Below are 15416 nucleotides of genomic sequence, written 5' to 3' on the forward strand. Positions count from 1 at the left end.
TGTCATCAGTTCTTTTATTAGTTCAAGAAGTAGAGGTCTTTGACATGGATCCAAAGACTTGGCCTTTCTGACAAATCATGTGGGTATAAGCATGATTCAAATTGCTGTGCAAAATTATATCTCTAGGTCTAGCATTATGTGCACATTTCTTTACAAGTAGCAGCTTTTCATAGATTGTGTATAGACTGATTAGTAATATAAAGTCAACAGTGTATAGGTCGCATATGATTTATTCTCCAGATGCCTTATTGAAATTATAAAAATAACTTACTGCAAAAACTCTCAATCCTGGTGTGAGCAAGACTTTCTCATTCAAGATGTTCCTATGTTAAATTATCCCAAAATAAGTCCCCTATTGTCCGAGATAATTCCCTACAACTTCAGCTGAAAGGGGAAAATTCAGGCTTGGATTCTGCAGATATTCAGATATCCCAATTTTTTTCCACTTACTTTATGCAGAATTCAGGTTATTATATTGGTAGGTTTAAACAGAAGCTTGAAATTTAGATCAATTCACTTGGATTCTAAACTCACTGCTTCTTGCTTTGCTTTTCTTCTTTTTTAGCCGATTGTCAGATTCTGTTTATCATCTTATATTGAGAAGTTGTTTAGCTTTTAAATCTTCAGGATGTCCTTAATATTGTTTTGGATGTTTCTAATTAGAGCAGGTTTCAGGATTCTTTTCTAAATCACTGAAACAACTCTCTTTTATACAGCTTACTTTTTAATTATTTTTTTCTCCTTCTTTCCTAGTGATAGGGATTGTTATAATCTTTGTCACTCCATAATCATTTGGGAAATACAACTATAACCCATAAAGGCTCAGTATTTTAGCAGGAGTTTTAGGGGCATAGATTTACAGTTTAAAACAGCGTATTCTAGTAATTTTTTACCTTTCCAAGAATTAAAAAAGAATTCACTAACTTCTCCTTGATAGACTGTTAAGAGATACATCATAGATTGGAAGGTTTTGGAAAATTTCTTATCTAAATCCCATAAGATCAAAGTAATGGAGTGATTTTGATAGATGTGGGATATAGCTAACCACATTACAGCTAAAGTTGTACCCATTATTATTTGTCCACCAGTTCAAAATCTAAAGCAGATTCCAAGGTTTCTTAAAACTTTGCTTGTCTGAAAGAACAATATTGTTGTACTTTGCTGTGCTTCAAATAAATCACAAAATTCCCAGTAATTTACTTCGAATATTTTTGTGATTTGTTCTGCAAGATATTCAAAAGCATGAACAATGAATGTGCTAGATCATTTTATGTTTTTTCATGTATAGCCTTATGAATTACCCTCATTAGATATGAGTGATGACTGCATGTTTTACTGCATTTCTGAAAAAGATAGGCAAACAGTTAATTAAAGATTACAGGATATGTTACAACACTGGTGAGCAAATATATTTGGTACACTGCATTAATTGGCTTAATAATGAGTGACATAATTTTATTAAATTTGTGTGTTTTCAGTATCCCATGAAGATGTTTGCAGAAAGCGTAGATACAGATATTCAAGTTAGGAAGCAAGCAAAACAATCAATATTTGTAAAACTGAAAAGTTATCTTTTTATGCCTTAGTTTTCTGGAACACATTTTTACATTGAAATAAAAGTTCTTTTCATTATTTTCTTTTGTTTAATGTCTTCTAACTACAAACTGACCTGTATTTGATAAGTTGTTCATATCTCAAAAGTGATGTGAGTCAAGACATGATGTTTTAATGAAAATCTATGGTGGTATTTTTTCGAAAGATCCAGTATAAGATCTTGTCAGGCTGCTGGCTAGCTATCACAAGTGGCATGGAAGCAAAGATACTGTTTTCTGTTTTAAAGGAACAAAAGGATGCCAGTTTTTATTTAGTCTTTTCACACCTTCCAATTCACCTATTCCAATCCTTTATGAAGCTACTATTTTAATTATTTCTGCTACTCTGTTTCCTAGTGTTTCATAAGGTGACAGGATTAAATAAGAGGACAATCCTGGGAACAGTTATTCAGGTTTTACTGAGAAGTAAAATTCCCATAGATCTCCATAATTGAGGGTCATTTCTTCCTGCCAGCATATGAACCATCAGATGACAGAAAGTAATGAATATATCATCTTCTAAATTGTGGTTATTCTGTATGTCAAATCATTTTTCACTGTCCTAAAGACCTGTCTGGTTTCCTTGCATATTAGTTCACCCTGTTGATGCCGAAGTTGTGGGAGAAGAAAAGATAATAAATGCATAAATAAAAAGAAAATAAGATTTTGTCTGCAAACACCAATACAAGGAAATGGAATGAGATAATCACAGTAAATTGCATTTGCTAAAATACTGCTATGGGGATGAGTTCAGAACCAATTGTTTAGCTGCTTTCCCAGAATACTTTTACTGAATTATTTGATCAGCCAGTTACAAATGTCAAAAGCAATGCTATTTTGGGTCTTGGCAGACCATGAAGGTTTTCTTATTCTTGGGGTGCACATTCAGATTAAAAAGAGGGGGAAAAAATATTTGTTTGTTTGACTGTATAGATGTTTTGATACTATTATTTAGACAGGAAAAAGCAAGTTAGTGTTTTATAATGTATTTTGGGATCCAACAATAACTTTTTTCTCTCTCCAGCTTTCTACCACAGAGGGCAGCATTAGAACGAAGACATGGACAACTACTTTTTCCACTGTTTGAGCAAAAAACTTTGGTGGAGACTCATCCATCCCCATGCATACCTTCTGATAATAACCAGATAGTTAGGAAATTCTGTAAAGGGATAAGTTAATTTCAATAAATTTTAATCTGTCATTGAGTTCACATTTCTTTTGAGATGTTGTGTAGTAAGAAAGCAGTGCCTTCTTAGCCAGTTCCTTTAATTACAGATTTTAAGCGATAATAGTGACCTGTGCTCCACCGTTTCAGATTAATTATATAATTTTCTTGGTTGGGTTCCAGTTATGCTCCCCAAACAAAAATCTCTGTATACCTTAACACAGGCACTTTCCACAGTATTTCTTGCTCAAAATGTAACTCAACTTAGTGGCTTTATGAGACTCTCTGTTAATTTACTGAATTATTCCCATGACTGTATAGGGAGAATGTATATAGAAAAGGGACAAGAGACAAAAGAACCTAAATACCACAGTGTTTAGAGTACTAAAAGGTCCTTTAGATTTAAGCTTGGATACTGTTACTTAGCAAGTTCTAGACTTGTCTGGAAACCTCTAAGAGATACTGCTAGCAAAGTTTTAGGTATGAAGTGAATTAAGAGATATATGAATATGAGTTTTCCAATCCTCAATTTAAGCATATGGTCTTTAAACTGAAACACAAATCCTGGGGGACATCTAGCCCTCAGCCTTTTTTTTTTTTATATACTGTCTCTTCACATGTTATTATCATAATATATAATTATGTCTGCTATATACCCATTTGGGGTTCAAAGATGAGATTTTCAAAGAAATTTGAAGCTACACTTCTGTGAGAAGGGCATTTTTTTTCCTTATTTGATTTATTGGCTGTTTGAATGTTAGTTGTATGTGAGTACTTAGTGTTATTATGTGGTCATCATTATGATTGAAAGTTTAATTGTTTTTAAAAAACCTGAACTTTTTTTTCAATTACTTTTCTATTGCCACATAAATCTAAGTTATTAGAAGAGTAACAATAATTTTAATAGCAATAATGTGTAGAAAGTCTTGGTGCATATGCCTACCTTCTTAAGACTTCAAACTTCTCAATACTTCAATCTTCTGCTTATTAACGCCTTTTCTTTGGAAAATAATAAAATGTCACAGGTTTTTTTGTTGCTTTTTTTTTTTTTTTCTTTTTTCTTTCAGGGGGGTGGAGAAGAACCAGAAGTAACAGATGAGGTGACTACATGCCTTCAAAAGAAAAGCCCAGCTTGGTCAGAGTCTTGGGTGACATGGCCTAGTATGTGGCACCCCTGCCATGCCAGGGGAGTTGGAACTTGATGATCTTACGGTCCTTTCTAATCCTAGCCATTCTATGATTCCACGATTCTATGATACAAAATGCCTACTGAAGCAGGGGATGGTTCTTTGTATTTTTTTTTATGAGTGTTAGGGTTTGGGGTTTTTTTCAAATGTATGATAAAAGCAATACTGAACAATGACAAACCCCAACTTCTTTTTGTCAACTAAATGAAACATTTTACTAATAAAGCCCTTTTTCTTGTCAAATTATTAACCCATTCAATTCTAGGAGCAAGGAGAAAACTGCTTTACTGAAATATCAGATTTGGAACTCATATATAAACTATTCAGTATTTGCAAAAACCACAATTTCTAAATATTTTCTTCTAATGCAGTATCATACATTAATGTTTTAAAATATATGTATATTGCATACTATTTTGCTTGCTACTTAGGTTTTTATTGAGGTTGTTTAAATGACAACAGTATGAAAGAGGAAAAGCTATTTTTATTTTAAAAGCTACAGAGCTGATTTTCACTAATTGTTCCTCTAGATTTTAAATTACACATAACTGAGTGCTTTGAATACTTTATTTGATACATTTTACCTCTTTATTTAATTTCCACATGAAAATCATATGATTATCATAGAATAATTTTGAAGATATTTGATATATAATGTTATTGAATAATTTCTGGTCTGAGAATAAGCCTTAACATATCCTACGTAGGTCATATTATATGCATAAATAAAGCTTTTTTTTTTTTGTAATCACAAATCATTCATAATCAGACCCCAGGTCAAAACAGAAGAATGAGGTAATAATTAGTTTAATTTTTTTCATTCAGTAAGGTTAATTACATTGATATCAGCTGGGATGCTAGTGGTCACTCTTTTGAAAAAGACTATTTTAAAAAGAAAACCCTAGTTTTTTAGAACAAATTTCTGCGTATAAATTAGCAATAATGATCTGTAGTCACTATTTATTAAAGTACTATTTCTTCTTTCTCTCTCTAATTATTTTGTGAAAATTTTACACTTTCCAGAACAAATACAAATACGGCCCATGTTAAGCACAGGTCAGACTTCGCATGGCCAGAATAAAAAACATTTATCAGATGTCATGCAGTCTTTGTCCTCACTTTGTAGCAGAATTGCACTAGTGTTTTCAGTGTGATGTTGTGACCTGAGTGGCAGTTCTCCATCTGTTGTTCATGGTTCTCATTTAAAATATACCTTTTCAGTTCTTAGTCCTCCTATTTCCCTTGCAACAATGACACTTAAAACAAATAAACAAGCTGTCTCTGTGAGGAAAAGTTTCATTTTTACAGGACAAAAAGCATTTTTTAAAGGAAATTTATACATTTAAATAAAATACAGTGCACAGGTATCAACCTAGTTTCACATTTCCACTGAAGGTTCTCAACATATCCATAGCTGACCTGTAAGGGCATAATATAATTTAACTCTTTCCCACACAGAAATGCACCTATGTATTCTAATTTTTCTTGTGAAATTCAGGTTTTCAGTCCCTTTTGAATGCAGTATGTAAATCTTGAATTTCCTCCACTGCCTTGTATATTGTGATGGAATTAAATGTCTTCAGTAACAGCCCATATGGTGCTATGCTTTGCATTTATGGCTAAAACGGTATTGGTAGCAGATTAGTGTTTCAGCTAGTGTCAGAGTGCATGCACAATGCCAAGCCTTTCCCTCTCTCTTCCCCTACCCTCACTGAGTGCGCTTGGAGGGATACAGCTGACACAACTGACCACAACTGACCAAACTCATATATTCCATACCATATGACATCATGCTCAGCAATAGAATCTCCAGGAAAGGAAGAGAAAGGCAGGATATTCATGGTTATGATGTTTGTCTTCCGAAGTTACAAATGCTGAGGTTCTGCTTTCCAAGCAGTGGCTAAACCTCTGCCTGCCAACTGAACATAGAGAATGAATCCCTTGATTTTTGTTTGGGGTTTTTTTTGTTTGGTTTTTCTTTTTTTTTTTTTTTTTTTTTGTGCAGCAACAGCAGTTTGTTCATGCAGCTTTTGATTTCCCTATTTAATTGGCATCATCTCAGTCTACAAGTTTTCCGGACATGGAGAGAAGGGCGTGAGTGAGAGGCTGGGTAGGTGTTTAGCTGTTGGCCAGGGTTCATCCATCCCACCTTGTAATTTGTCATGAGTGTTTCAAGAGTATGTTGATCTGGTAGATGTGGTGCTTGCTGTTTGTTTTGTTTTCTTTTTCTTAACCAGAGGTTTTAATCAAATTAAATTTGTCAATTTATAATTTAAGTCTTAGATCAAATGCAAAGATGGCTTTTGTCTACTGTCTAGATTACATACTTAGTTCATAAAATTATTGCAAGTTATGTTCTCAAGTCATGGAATAATATCTTTACATTTACTGAATGTTATTAAAACAGATACATATTTGAGAGATATGAATATAAATTTATCCTGAATTTTGAATGAAAAAAGCCTTATTTATGATAAAATATAATAATAATAAAGTCAGAACTATACAACAAAATACAGTTCGATTGGTTTGCCCATATTTTTACAAGGTAATATATGTGACAGTACCACAACTTTGACAAGCATTCTGTTAAGAACTGAAAGCTTCACACCCTTACAGATTTTCCTGGCATCATGCTTAGATTTCAAAGCATCTGACACTATCTAGCACTAGTTCATACATACATAGTGACTGAGAATGTTTAATATTGATTAGATGAATAAAGTGACATTCATCCACCAAGATGCTGTCTAAAACTTAGGCACATACTGTAAGCTATTTATCTAGATGTCCTCTGCAGTCAGTGAAAGGGGGCATCTTGCAAAAGGTAACATTTACTCTAAACATGAGTGACAGAGAGGAGTGTTGAATCACTACCTGCAGTTGGTTCTGTAGGCAACTGAATGACTGGTGTGTGTTACCAGTATAATTTCCATATAGCAACATATAGGTAAGATTAATCACACTCTTGATTACACCTTATTTCCTCATTACATACATTAAAGATGAATACTGCAGGTTTTTTGACTGAACAAATTAAGGTATCTTTCTAGATATGTATTTCCACAGCATTTTCTTGAAATTATGTTTTTTATAAACACTCCTGGTGATAAATCTGCTATCCAGAATACTTGACAATATTATACAAATAGTGCATCTGTACTCAAAGTGAAATATCCTGCATAATGTGTAATTAAATGCAAGATATGTCAATGCTCAAAAAAAAAAAGCAATGCATTTATAAAAATGAGAATATTTATAATTTTTTTTTAAAGGAAAACAAAAGCCCACAAACACATACACACAAAAACAAACAAAAAAGCACCACCAAAACCAAACCAAATCAAACCAACAAAAAAAACCCCAAACCCAAAGTAGGACTATAAACTTTCATGTCTGTGGTCATGAACCAATTATAAATCCTCTGGATTTAAGACTAAGAGTTCTCAAATTTAGCTTTTTATTTCTTCTTTATTTTCATTCCTTTTATATTATGACATTTTTGCTTCCTGCATATCATCTTGAATGTTCCCCAGTAACACCCACCATAGGAAACCAATGCTTAAAGATAATGATGTGATTTCCCTCTGTCTGTATTTTTTTCCCCCATGTGTTGGGACACACACTGATCAACGATGCATGCTATTAAACAATTCTTATGGATGTCATGTTACATTTGCAAAAGTAATAACTGCATAACTTCACTCACTGATTAATAAATAGCATTTAAATTCCATTGATATATGTTAATCTGCTCATATTTTGCATTGATTATTATTATGTATTGATTATTGCTTTCTTGTTGAACAGATCTGCTATGAGAATTTACACTGGAGATATTCAAGGCCCACCTGGACAAGTTCCTGTGTGATGTACTGTAGGTTACCCTGCTCTTGCAGGGGGGTTGGACTGGATGATCTTTTTAGGTCCCTTCCAACCCTTGGGATTCTGTGATTCTGTAATTGACTGTAGTTTTGATGTCCAGATACCTCAAACACTCTCATTCCCCAAGGAATGTTGACAATTTGTAAAGCTAGCAGAGTGTTACAGAGAAATGGTCTTTCAGTTTCAGTAAAAGAAGTACAAAGACTTAAAAATTTAGCATATGTTTAGCTTTTTCCTCACTAAGCTACATATTGTTTGAAATATCAGTTCTACAGAAATTAAGACCTGTAAAATACATATTAGCTTGTGCAATATTCAAAATTAATTTCTTCACAGTCATGCAAAGTACTGTGAAAAAACTTTAATCAAACACCAGGATTCACAAGTAGAAACTCTTTTGCTCATGTTGTGTACCACTGGTAGGAATTATAAGCAGACATAGCGATCCTTCTGGTTGATTAAGAAAAAAGTGTAAAATTAGTACTTAATGCAAGCAAAACAGTTATGTACATATCAGGGTCACTTTCCTAGAACTTGCATTAAGGATTACAGAAACCTTCAATCCAGCAACAATGTGTGCCAAGCGAAAATTTAAGTTGATAAAAATATGTCAAACTTCCAATGAGAAATACATGTATAGATGACAATGTAATGCATGCAGTTAATACGTATTTAAAATTCATATTCTATTGGTATTTTGTCTATAATGCTAGCTACCCAAATATAAACTGAAATGAAATATAAGTAAGACATTGATCCAAAAAGTAAAAATACTCTCTGCAATATGACTGTTAAATTACCATTAAGAAAAATCATATGATTGTTAGAGTTGCCAAACTCTCTTAGCACTTAGCAGACATTACTCAAGCAGTTTTAATAAAACTAGCTTTGTCTAGATTTATTAATGAAACTGGACATAAAAGGCATGATATTGACAGTTTCCATTGCAAAGATTCAGCTATTAGTTGGCCTTCACCTGGTACTTACCCTCACTTGCTTTAGATAACAAGCCGTAAGTGTAGAATATGCTGTCCCTGGACATCTTTCCCTCCCATCTTCCCTGGGTGAGTCATCTTCCCCAGGATGAGTAAGTAGCTCATCTTTTATTGTTCCAACAATGTCTGCTAAAGGTTGGGACCAAGAAAAATCAAACAGGTGTTTAACTTTTCTGTTGTCAGAGAAATGACTGAGAAAAGGCAACAAGACAGCAATATAATGTAAGGAAGAGAGGCAGTCAAGACTTCTGCTGATTTCTCCTACTGTAGTCTGTTTACCTAGAACGGATCATCTCATCAGTCAGGTGTACTACATGAAGAAAAAGCAATATGCTGTGCTCTGAAGGTCTTCTATCAACTGCCACTACTCTACAGGACAACAGTAAGTGAGCTTCCATCCCTGCTGTAGTTTAAAGGTTTTTTGAGTTTTTAATGATACTGTACTCAACTCAGATTACTTTTTTCACAGCATTCTACGTCTAGGAAAACCTCATGGTGCCATACTCAGTCTTCATGAAGAAAGTGCTAGGGGCCATTGGAGGATGGAGAGTTCTCACTCTCTAGATGGAAATGGATTTCTTTCTGAGGCTTATAGAAATTTCCAAACTGATCTTTTGCAGGAATGATCATTTTTAAACTTGGAAAATATCAAATAACCTTTTCTGTATCCTTAACAGTGAAGAGCTCACAAACAGCCAAAATCTATGCAAGCAAGAATATAGTCTAACATCTTTTTCACGTCCTAGAGAATACAGTCCTTATTCCATGCCTCTATCTAGGAAGATCAGTTTGGATATAAATAAATACTGGTGACACTAATGGACTTCAGTTTCAGGAGCGCCACCTACATCACGACGCATACAGATGTTCTCATTAGGAACTGCAGAAGCTATCCTTATATCAACTGTTTACTTGGCTACTTACCATTTTTTGCCACTGTTATCTCAAAAATAAATTAGAACGTGCAAATTATTTTTTTTCAGATGTTTGGAACTGCCTTTCCAAATTTTCAGTCACATTGAGTTTTATAATAGATAAATATTTTTTCATGTATTGCCTAAATATTAATAGAAGGCGTTACCTCTCCTAACAAACTCTGTCTCACATAGTACTTGCTAGTGCTCCAGAGATGGCATACTCAATTTCTAGATGTAATTCTTATACCAATGAAGTCACTGTGACATACCTGTGACATATTACTAATATGCTAAATATATTCTCACTTTTTTCTTACCACTTGGTGCCTGCATAGTGTTTTTACCCTTTCTTAACTACCATTTTTCCCAAGACATCATCATCTTGGCTGAGGGGCTCAGCTGTGACATGTGGTGGGTCTCTTGGATTATGTTAGGCCCATCCATGGTGACATGTTTTGTGTGTAAGAGACTGTATGTAATTTTACCAAGTTCCCATCATGTCAGGTGGAAAACTGTTTATCAGGGATTTGCTATTCTCTTAAGTTTATTTCACGTGGAGTAGTTTCAGAATTCGAACAACACATTACATTTCCTTTTTTTATTCTTTCTAGGCTGCAATAAGCCATCCTTTTTACCTTATAAATAATTATAGTAATGCAGACTTTGAAAAGCAATATTGTAATAATTGTCATTCGACATTTTCATATCATCTCCAAACACGAACAAAACATTAAAATATGTTATAAAAATGAAACCATCATTTCCCAGACATTCTGAATGAGGAGACAACTGTTAAAATACCAACCTACTTATATTCTACAATTACGATTGAAGCTGCTTAATGTTGAAAACTACTTTGAAATGTTACATTTTTCAGACATATATTCTGAAAATGCTGAAGTTCAGTTGAAGTAGGCATACCTAAAAATCAAACAACTTTGCACAAATAATTTACTGTGCACTTTAATTTCTGAAATGAGGAGGCATTCACTTTAGATTTATGCACATATCCTCACAGAATTTCATGACTTTAAACACTGGAGACCTCATAGCAGCCTTTCAGTATCTGAAGGGGGCTATAGGGATGCTAGGGATGGACTATTCATCAGGGACTGTAGTGCTAGGACAAGTGGTAATAGGTTCAAACTTAAGCAGTGGAAGATTAGATTGGATATAAGGAAAAAATTCTTTACTGTGAGGGTGGTGAGGCACTGGAATGGGTTGCCCAGGGAAGCTGTGAATGCTCCATCCCTGGCGGTGTTCAAGGCCAGAATGGACAGAGCCTTGGGTGACATGGTTTAGTGTGGTGTCCCTGCCCATGGCAGGGGGGGTTGGAACTAGATGATCTTAAGGTCCTTTTCAACCCTTACTATTCTATGATTCTACAGAGAAGAAAATATATAAATATTATTGCATGTAAGTATATAAATATATTGAAGTTGTTTCATATGATATGTTCATATAATCATAGAAGAGTTTGGGCTTAAAGACACCTTAGAGATCATCTAGTTCCAACCCCCCTGCCATAGGCAGGGATACCTTCCACTAGATCAGGTTGCTGAAAGCTCCATCCAACCTGGCCTTCAAAACTTCCAGGGATTGCGCATCGACAGCTTCTCTGGGTTCCAGTGTCTTACCAACCTCACAGTAAAGAATTTCATCCTTATATTTAATCTAATTCTACACTTTTCCAGTTTCAAGCCATTTCCCCTTGTCTTATCTACATACCCTTGTAAAAAGTTCCTCTCCGGATTTCTTGTAGACCCTTGTTAGGTACTGGAAGGCTGCTCTAAGGCATCCCCAGAGCCTTCTCTTTTCCAGGCTGAAGAAGCCCAACTCTCTCAATCTGTCTCCATGGGAGTGGTGCTTCTGCCTGCTGATTATGTTTGTGGCCCTCCTCTAGACTCGATCCAGCAGGTACACATCCTTCTTATGTTCAGGGCCCCAGCTCCAGGTGGAGTCACAAGAGAGCAGAACACTGGGGGAGAAGCACCTCCCTTGACATGCTGGTCTCACTTCCTTTGATGCAGCCCAGTATACAGTTGGCTTTCTGGGCTGCAAGCACACACTGCCAGGTCAGGTTGAGCTTCTTGTCAACAAACAGCCCCCAGTCTTCCCCCTTAAAGAGTTCTCTCAATCTGTTCTCTGCCCAGCCTGTAGCTGTGCTTGGGATTGCCCTGACCCACGTGCAGGACCTTGCACTTGGCCTTGTTGAGCTTCATGAGATTTTCCTCTCCAGCCTGTCAAGGTACCTCTGTATGACACCCTTTCCGTCCAGTGTGTCAACCAGAACACACAGCTTGATGTTGATGGGAAACCTGCAAAAGGTGCACTCAGTCCCACAGCTCATATCACCAACAAAGATGTTGAACAGTTCTGGTCCCAATACTGACCCCTGAGGAACACCACTCATCAGTTGTCTCCACTTGGACATGAAGCCATAGACTGAAACTCTTTGAGCGTGATCATTAAGCCAATTCCTTATCCACTGAATGGTCCATCCATCGTATCCGTTCTTCTCCAGTGCATGGACAAGTAAGCTGAGAGGAACAGCCCAGGCACATGATGTCAGTCGTTCTTCGCTTACCCACCAATGGTATAACCACATCATAGAAGGCCACCATATTTGTCATTCAAGATTTTTAATCACTGTAGCTATAACCTGTGAAACCAAATATCAGCAGAAAATTTATGTATACTTTTTATCTAAAAATAGCACCACAAATATGCATGTAAGAAAAGCTTATGAAATACATCTGGATGAGAAACCAGAACAAATGCAGGACAGAGAAATCCAAGAAAATTAAAGAAGAAAAAATGAAATAATACCTTTTGTTAACATATTAGATTTCATTTGCACTAATAAAAAAAGTTGGGTATTGAAAATAGATGTTCTTTACTTTAACCCATTTCTATTCTTTTAACAGATGAATATAAAAATCTCATTGGAGACTGTGGAAAACATCTATAATGCAGTAATTAATCCTTGTATAAATGGTAACGCATTTTTAATATCACATCAATCAATAAAACCATATTACTATAATCCAAACTAAGATTAATTCTCTTTTGCTCTAAGAAAAAAAAAATGCTTAGTTCATATACTTTAAACACCATTTTACAGCATATTTTAGTTTCCATGATGAAAGGTAGATAAAAATTAATAGCCACTCTTCTTCAGATATACCGTTGAAGTACAGAAGTGAAAGATTACTTTTTTTCTGTCTCCTGAACCACAGAACAATATTCTAAATACACAGAATCATAGAATCAAAGAACAGTTATGGTTGGAAAGAACATTAAGATCACCTAGTTCCAACCCCTCTGCCATGGGCAGGGACACCTCACGCTAAACCATGTTGCCCAAGGCTCTGTCCAGCCCGACCTTGAACACCACCAAAGATGAAGCATTCACAACTTCCCTGGGCAATCCAGTGCCTCACCACCCTTACAGTAAAGAACTTCCTCCTTATATCAAATCTAAACTTCCCCTGTTTAGTTTTAACCCGTTACACCTTATCGTATCACTACAGTCCCTGATGAAGAGTCCTTCCCCAGCATCCTTATAGCCCCCCTTCAGATACCGGAAGGCTGGTATGAGGTCTCCACACAGCCTTCTCTTCTCCAGACTGAACAGCCCCAACTTGCTCAACCTCTCTTAACATGGGAAGTGCTCCAGCCCCCTGATCATCCTCGTGGCCATCCTCTGGACTTGTTCCAACAGTTCCACGTCCTTTTTATGTTGAAGACAACAGAACTGCACACAATATTCCAAGTGCAGTCTCACAAGAGCAGTGTAGAGGGACAGGATCACCTACTTTGACCTGCTGATCACACTCCTTTTCATGCGGCCCAGTATACGGTTGGCTTTCTGGGCTGCAAGTGCACATGCTGGCTCACGTTCATTTTCCAATTGACCAACAACCCCAAGTCCTTCCCCACAGGGCTGCTGTGAATCTCTTCTCTGCCCAACCTGTAGCTGTGCCTGGGATTGCTCCGACACACGTGCAGGACCTTGCACTTGGTATGGTTAAACTTCATAAGACTGGCATCAGCCCACTTCACGAGCATGTCAAGGTCCCTCTGGATGGCATTCATTTCCTCCAGTGTATCAAGTGAAACACACAGCTTGGTGTCATCAGCAAACTTGCTTAGGGCACACTCAATCCCACTGTCCATGTCAGCGACAACAATGTTGAACAAGACCGATCCCAACACCAATCCCTGAGGGACACCACTCGTTACTGGTATCCAACCGGACATTGAGCCATTGAATAGAATTCTGTGTGTGGCTATCCAGCCAGTTCTTTATCCACCGAGTGCTCCATCCAATTGATGTCTCTCCACTTTAGAGACAAAGATGTTGTGTGGGACAGTGCTGGAATGCTTTGCACAAGTCCAGGTAGATGACATCAACTGCTCTGCCTCTGTCCATCAGTTCTGCAGCCCTATGACAAAAGGCCACCAAATTGGTCAGGCAGGATTTCCCCTTAGTGAAGCCATTCCAGCTGTCACCAAGCATCTTGTTGCTTTTCATGTGCCTTAGCATGCCTTCCAGGAGAATCTGCTCCAAGATTTTGCAGGCACAGAGGTGAGACTGACTGGTCTGTAGTTCCCTGGGTCATTCATTTTCCCTTTCTTGAAAATAGGGGGTATATTTCCCTTTTTCCAGTCATCGGGAACTTCACCTGACTGCCATGATTTTTCAAATATGATGGACAGTGGCTTAGCAACTTCATTTGCCAGCTCCTTCAGGACCCGCGGATGGATTTCATCAGGTCCCATGGACTTATGTATATTTAGGTTCTTAAGATGGTCTTGAACCAGATCCTCTCCTACAGTGGCCCTAAGGACTTCATTCTCATGGTCCCTGCATCTGCCTTCTAAGACTTGGGTGGTGTGCTCAGAGCATTTGCCAGTGAAGACTGAAGCAAAGAAGTCATTAGGAACCTCAGCCTTCTCCAAATCCCGTGTAGCCAGTTCTCCTGATTGATAACCACTAGAGAGGGTCCACATTGTCCCTAGCTTGTCTTTTATTTGCAATGTACCTATATAGTCCCTCCCTGTTATCTTTCACATCCATAGCCAAGTTTAATTCTAACTGGGCATTAGCTTTCCAAACCTGTTCCCTAGCTAAAACTAATCAAGACACCACTATAGTTCTAAGTTAAGGAAGCATCCATAAGTCTTTATGCTATCTGTAATAATTAAATCTATAGTTAGTGCACCAAATATAAAAGCAGTTACCTGTGTCCCAGGTGGGACAGGAAAATAATGGATGCCAATAGTATCAAAAAAGGTTAAGATCAGTTTAGAGGAAATCATTCTAGCAGTCAGAAAAAGGGAATGATTTATATTTACATTTTGGAATTTCAATACTGTAAGTCTCTAAGAAAAAAGTTTTGAAAAATTTCGTGCAAATACAGGTCATTCACCCTGTGTTAAGATTTCAGAATTAACTGATTCATTCTCTTCCACCTCTGCATATTTTCTACTATTGGTTCAAATAAAGTTAAGCTCTATTATGAAACAGTTCTTTCCTATCCAGATGGTAAGATTTTTATAAGCCCATTTATATACCATATTTGGATTCTCATTATGCAATTAAGTCTATTTAGAAAAAAGGATGGAAAATATCTTTAATGGGCTGCGTATATCAGAGGTTCACAGAGTTG

This window comes from Lathamus discolor, chromosome 4, assembly GCF_037157495.1.
Source record: "Lathamus discolor isolate bLatDis1 chromosome 4, bLatDis1.hap1, whole genome shotgun sequence".
Classification (NCBI taxonomy): domain Eukaryota; kingdom Metazoa; phylum Chordata; class Aves; order Psittaciformes; family Psittacidae; genus Lathamus; species Lathamus discolor.